Source organism: Dreissena polymorpha, chromosome 6, assembly GCF_020536995.1.
Source record: "Dreissena polymorpha isolate Duluth1 chromosome 6, UMN_Dpol_1.0, whole genome shotgun sequence".
Classification (NCBI taxonomy): Eukaryota; Metazoa; Mollusca; class Bivalvia; order Myida; family Dreissenidae; genus Dreissena; species Dreissena polymorpha.
In genome coordinates, this window is record NC_068360.1 from 58,916,358 (window position 1) to 58,924,114 (window position 7,757).

Sequence of the window (7,757 nt, forward strand, 5' to 3'; positions counted from 1 at the left end):
GCCACAATTCAATGTAAAATATAAGAAATATATTGGCATTCGGGTTTTTTTCTTCCAAGAATACGTTATGGGCTTACCTTGGTGACAATTGTAAATTTGTACTTATTTTGATGATGCGCATTATGACGATGGTTGTTCAGCACGAACTGAATGAGATCCGACAAAGCGATTCAATACATCGTGTTTATAACTTTCGTCTTTTAACAAATTGCATCAACATACTTTTCTAGAAGGATTGCCTCTCAAGTGTAAACCCTCTACTTTTGATAGTGTACTATATCTAGTACAATGCTCTTGAGACACTTTACTGACTGTGCAAGTGCTACATTGTATTGTTAAAATATATATATACATATAATGTGTATACAGTGTACATATCTTTCGAAGTCTTAATCAAAATGAAAATCGACGAATTGAATATGCTTGTGTTTTGCTTTATTTGATCATTTTGTTATCAGTGAGGAGGACAAGCTGGTTTAATGGTTTAATGGTTTCAACTAAATATGCGACGTTTAATTGGAAAGAGAAGCTCGTTTATGTCTGATAGGTCTGTTATTACATTTGATAAATAAATGTATTATTTATTGTCTTCAAAAGCAAACTCCAATTGCATAAGCATGAGAAAGTGTATCGACACTAAGAACAAGATCGTTATTAATTATAAGTGCTTAACTCGAGAACACAGAGGTAATGAAGAAAATACCGGCCAAAGGATTAGATGTACACTTCGACAACCACTTGACACTTGATGAAATATTGTTTCACCTTCAAGTATGTATAAGACAAGAGTTAAGTATGGTTCACTCAGTGACTTCGCCACGATGTAACTGCCTTATGCGGACTTACTTCGAACTAAGACAGTTTACAGTTAGGTTAAGTGTATCCTGAAATATTGGATGTTATACGGATTTTCACTCTAATGCGAGTCCATCGATTCAAGGCTTATAATGATATTTTCAAATAATTTATTGCTTTCTCATTCATTCCTTCATTCACTCCTTGTATAAGTCCTAAGATAACACGGAAAGAAAAAGAACACCAAACATTCTTTGTGAAAGCAATCAAATTTTACCGTACTCAGCAGTTTTAGGGCAACCCATTCATAAGCGGAAACAAGGATTCATCTAGATGCTTGTCTGTATCGAATGATGAAAGTGCGTTTAGTTTTGTAGTACGTGTGCTTAACATCATTATTCTTCCGCATTTGTCATTCACAGTGTTTGTTTGCAAATCTTACGCAGTTAGTCTCTTATGCATTTCAATTAAAAAGGCCAATTGAAAGGATTTACTATAATTACTATACAGCATAGTTTGTGGAATAATATAGTTTTAATCCCATGAATAAAGAAGCAAACGTTGATTTTCAATCAACGCAGTATAACATTGCACAAAAGATGATAGAAAAATAAGTGTGCGCTAAAATTTATGTTTAAACTTAAAATTAATCAAATATGTAAAAGAATAAATTTATTTTCCTTATATTATGCACGCTTTGCACAGTGTTAATCCCACTTTTACAAATATGAGCATTTTTAAGTCGGCAATGAATGTTTTAGCTAGCATTTCAACAATCGTTCTCAAAAAAAAAATTGCAAGAAGATATATGTTGTTCACTTCAGTGAAGTTGATATTTACATTGAACTGCATACATACAGATGCTATTGATAAGGGCTTACATTTGTCCTGTACATCTCTATTACTAATCGTCATATAAGTGTGAATGGGTCATATTAATCCGTTTTTCACAATTTACATACACACATGTACATGTACACGATAACATACCTGTAAGGTACATAATTACATACCTGTTCAAAATCTTAACACATCACTCACTGTATTAGTCGCTGAAATATATGTCGAAAGTAAATAATCAGTTTTATACTCCTCGCTTTTTTCTATCACGTATTACCAAAATAGCTGACGTACATGTTTCGGCATATACTTTCATCATTCTACAGCATTGAGAAACTATGTTATAAGAATCATCAAATGTTTCACAATAAGCACGGCCAAATTTCCCGATGATAAAATTGTAGACGTTTATATAAACGGACATAACGATGTTCGATTGTTCCAAGAGTATGTATAATTCTATTATGTATTACCTCCCATATCACTCCGTTAACGGGTCTGACAGGAGCAATAAAATGGCGGATTGAGGAAGGTTAAATTGTGCAATTAAAATATGAAGAAAGATCATGTGAAATAATCGACAAGCTGTTTTGGCATTGTGTTTGCGATAGACTGAACATAATTTTTGAACTCAAGTTCTCTTTTACCCATGATAATAAATCTACTTTTAAACATTCGTCACAAATAGGGTAATTATACTATTCGCTCTTAGACGGTTCATTCGGTATTTATTATTTGCGATTCGTACCGTATAATTTCATGAATGTTTGTGCGCATCAAACGAAGAAAAATGTTTCAGTATGAAACATTGTGATATATATATTGCTGGTTCACACTTGTGTTATTGTAAATTGGTATATTGTACTTGCGTTGCATAACTACAATTTATGTTGGTAATAAAATTTGGAATTTAAAGTAAATTTGTGATTGTTTATAAAACTCGCAATAGCATACCCTTTCTTATCAATCCTCATTTCCGTTTTATAAAATAATCCACAATTCCATATTTATAATTTGTAATAGTGTGTAGTAATAGTATATACTCCTTATTTCCAGTTCATTTCAATCTTATAATACAACTTTTTTTAAACAATGAATATAAAAAGAGATCAACAAGTAAATGTGTCTGTAACACTTTTAACTCATACCACAAAAGTTTGAAACCCACACGAATTTACTCTAAACCATTAATCAATTAACTACCGCACTCATTTGTTCAATTTCTCCAAATGTCAGCGTGTGAAAAAGCCAAATGGTTATCAGAGGAAATGTTTGCAGAAGGTTACATAAACGCTACGGCAAGAATAAATGAGTGGTTGGATACATTTTGGGACAAATCAGCCGGTTCATAGACATAATGATTTTTTGGTTCATTGAATTTTCATAAAATTCTTAAAAAATAAATAAGCTTTATAGATCAAGTGAAGAACTCGTTGGTATTCAAAATCGTTCGAAGAATTTACGCTTAGAAATTTTCTTCAATAATAATTTTTCCTAAACTATTAATAATTTTAGTTATAATCTTCGAACTTTTTTTTAGAAATTCGCTAAAATAATAACATCATGAACCAGCCAATCGAGTCACTAAATTATTAAGATGAGCAATTATTTAAACACAGTGAATGCAATTGATAGATGTGAAAGTTATTATTTTTAACTGAAAACAAGTATTTTATTGTGAAAATTATTTAATTTTCTAAGATTTAAATCAGTTTTTAAATAAAACACTCTTAGTTCTCTCCAATTATCATATTTTTTTAAAGAAATAATCTAAGTATAACTGTATTTTCTTCCAATGATAGACGGCTTTGCAGCAGTGTAAAGTGTAAAACGTTAAGACAAACCGGATCATCTGTCAAATTGGAACGCGACCGAGTTCAAGCAATGGATTCTTGATGTTGAACCGTGCGAGTATTTAGAAAGGTAGTTACTTGAAGATGATTTGCATCACCAATAAGTATAATTATTAAAATTCACTATCGTGATTAACATGTTTGTACCCATTTATATAATAGCTACATACGATCGGTCCTGTCAGATATACTGTTGTCTTATGGACAGAGATCTATGACTGGTATTTTACTATTTATATTGATGGACACAATTTTGTAACAATGTGTTCTCATTATTTGTTTTAAGTGGAAAATATTCGGGTTTTTTTTAATTCAGATGTCTTGGATTGATTGATGGACTTCAGTCTTCCAGCAAATTACTTGCACGTACATTCCAAGAGTGATGGCGTCTTATGTGTACATCCCCTACTTTTGAAAGTGGACTCTAGTAAATAGACCCTTAGAACACACTGACTGTGCCAGTGCTATAATATCTTGTTAAATATCTATACCTATAATGTCTTTACAGAATACAGACCGTTCGAAGTATTAATGAAAATCAAAATCGATTAATTGAATATGCATGTGCTTTGCTAGATCTTATCATACTGTTATCAATAAAAAAAACTGGTGTTAATAGGCGAGACATTTATGGCGGACCTTAATCACACAGAGGTTCAACGGTTTAAACTTCAACCACGACGGTAAAATGTGTTTTCCTTTATCATATAGAGGTTCAATGATTTCATCTTCAACAACGGCTTTAAAGTGGACTGAAAATGTGTTTATGTCTGATAAGACTGAATTCAAATGTGAAAACTGATTGCATTCAGTATAGTTGTTATAAACTCCACTTGCATAAGCAAAACTGAAATAGTATCGTCAATGACAACGAGATCATTATTAATGTCAATTGACTAAATCGAGAACATAGATATAGTAAAGCAAATACCGACATAATGATTACATTGACACTTCCACAGCCAATGAGTAATGTGAAATATTTTTTTCATGTAAGCCTGTATTAGACACAGATTGTGCACGATCTACTCATGAAAACAAAACTTGGAAGAAAACGACGATGAGTGTCGTAGTATGTAGGCTTGACATCAATAATCTTCCGTCTTTGCCTTTGAGTGTTTTTGTTTGCAAATTGGACGCACCTAGTCTCTTATGTATTTCAATGAAAGAGGCCAATTTAAAAGATTCACTTAATATAACACTAAAGCACAATTTGAGAAAAAACATATGGGTTGTGCTCTGTGAAAAAGGGGTTTAATGCATGAGCGTAAAGTGTCGGTCCAGATTAGCCTGTGCAGTGCACACAGGCTAATCAGGACTACACTTTCCGCCTAAACTATTTTTGCTAGGAAGAGACTTTCTTAAAACAGAAAATATCATAAAACGCACATGCATTAAGCCCCTTTTTCACAGAGCACGGTTCATATAGTTTCAAAACCATGTATTAAAATCCGAACTTTTAAAGTCGCGTAAAATCATGCTTACGCAAGAATTACAAGTCGAAAAAAGATTCCGGTAAAATAATAGTGCGCTTCCATTTATGTTTAAATTATTTAAATGGGTAAAGTAGACAGTTAATTTTCCTTATTGCCTGCACTCTTTTTCAAAAAAAATCATCTCACTTTTACAATGACGAGCTTTGTTCATTCAGCAAGGCACGTATATCGATATTCAACTTACATTTGAACCATCGTTCTTAATAACAGCAAAGTGCTTAAAACATTTGCAAGAAGATGTACGTTGTTTACCTCCCTAATGATCATATTTATATTGAACTGCATACATATGAATAGTATTGATATAGGCTTAAATTTTTGCCTATAAATCTTTACTAGCATTCAGATAAGTGTGCATCGATCAGATAAGTTCCTTTTAAACATTAACAGAAGAAACATAGACATGTACACAATTGCATACCTATAAGGTACTTAATTACATATAATTAAAAAACCTAAACCAATTACTTGCTGTATCAGTCTCTTTAATTGTATGTCTACAGAGAAACATCGTTTTATGTAACTCGCTTTTTTCTATCTCGTAGCCCGTCCACTTTTTTCTTCGTATACTTTATTAATCACACAACATATACAAAAAAGAAACTGTTTGTTTCGTTATAAGAATTATATACTGCTTCACAATAAGCACGGCAGAATTTCCCGATAATGTTAGTTGGGGCGTTTATATAAACCAGAACTTTAACGCTATTCGATTCTTCCAATAGTATTTATTAGTCTAGTCTTGGTTACCTCCCATATCAATACATAACCATTCTATACATAGATGGTGACGTCACTACGTTATTGTCAGTAAGACCGGTGTGTACACAATGATACATAACGGGTCTGACAGGGGTTACACAATGGCGGATTGAGGTGGCTAAAACTGAGCAATAAAAAGAAAAAGAAAACTCGTGAAATAATGATGCAGCTGTTTTGATATTATTTTTGCGATAGAATAAACAGAAGGTTACATCTCAAATGCTCTTTGACCTATGAATTTTAATGTACTATTAAACATTCGTCACAAAATACCACATCTAGCGTTGAAATTTTTTGCTATTGCCACAAGGAACATTATTTTTTATACATTAACTTTATTTTCGAAATATTGTACGAAATATTCGTTGATTTTGAGTGTTTATGGACATTTAACAAAATGCAAAATGCTCTTTTTTGTGGGACACTAAATTCAACACATGTTACGAAATATTTTACGAAATATTCGTTGATTTTGAGCATTTATTTTACTTTAACTAGAAAGTATTTTTGTTTATTAAATAATATCTATTGACTAAAATATATGCTTATTGTATGAACCAAACAAGTTACTTGATGAAAGTCATTTTTGTTTAAAAAAAGTAAAAAAACAACAGGTAAAATAATAAAACAATGTACAGTGTTGTTTAATATTAGGTAATATTTGATTTATATAAAACAGACTGATCTAATGATATTATGTCCTTTTGAGCTCTTCGTCAGGAATTATGGTTGTTTGAAACAAAATGTCTGATTGACCAGTTGTACATTTATCAATCAAACAGTAAAGTTAATTGTAATAACCTGCAATAATATTATATACTCATTTATATGTCCAGTTTATTTCAATGTTATAATACCCAATTTGTAAAGAAAATGTGTTACTATGAACATTAAAGAGATGAACAAGTCATTGTGTTTGTAACTATTCTATCCCAAACCAAAGAAGTATGAAACCCACACAAAGTTACACTAAATTAAAACAAATTGGACAATAAAATACCACACTAATTTTTATTTCAATTTCTCTCGATTATAGCATGTTTAAAACAAATCTATACAAATTACTCGCTTTATCAGTCGCTTAAATTTATGTCGACAGAAAAATATCGTTTTATGATTCTCGCTCTTTTTCTGTCCCGTAGCCTGACCACATGTTTCCGCATATACTTTATTTATCATACTGCATATACAAAATAGAAAATCCTTGTTTTGTTATAATGATCTCCCGCTTCACCACAAGCACGGCCAAATTTCGCGATAATGTTAGTGAGGGCGTTTATATACACAAGGACCATAACGCTATCCGATTGTTCCAAGAGTATTTATCAGTTTCGTCTTGATTACCTCCCATAGCAATTCATAACGGGTCTTACAGGTGCTACGCAATAGCGAATTGAGGTGGCTAAAACTGTGCAAGTACAGTAAAGAAGAAAACTCAGGTCAAATAATGGACCAGATGATTTAATATTATTTTTTGTATAGAATAAGCAGAAGGTTAGAACTCGAATGCTCTTTGACCTATCAGTTTCAATGTACTATTGAACATTCGTGACAAAAAGGGTAATTTAGCAATTCGACCCAAAACGGTTAGTCCCGCATTTAAAGCGATTCGTCACATATTTAAATGAAGAAAAATGTTTCGTTTTAAGGTGATATATAGTGCTGGTTCGTACTCGTGTTCCTGTAAATTGGTATATTGTTTGACTTTTTTTTTAATATGCATTGTATTACCACAATAGATATAATGGTAATACAATTGGAATTGAAAATAAATGTGTGTGTCTAGTATGTTTAAAACTTGCAATTGCACACACTCTCAGATAAACCCTTATAACAGTTTTCTACCTTATATTCAATTGAATAGTTTGAATTATATTGCTTATTTTGAATACATAGCATAATTCGCGTTGAACATAGCCAGACAGAAACATATAACAGACGATAAATACTTAGTCAAGGGTGTGGGAATGGCACCAACAAGTTATCTTGAACATGAACATTAAATGTCAAA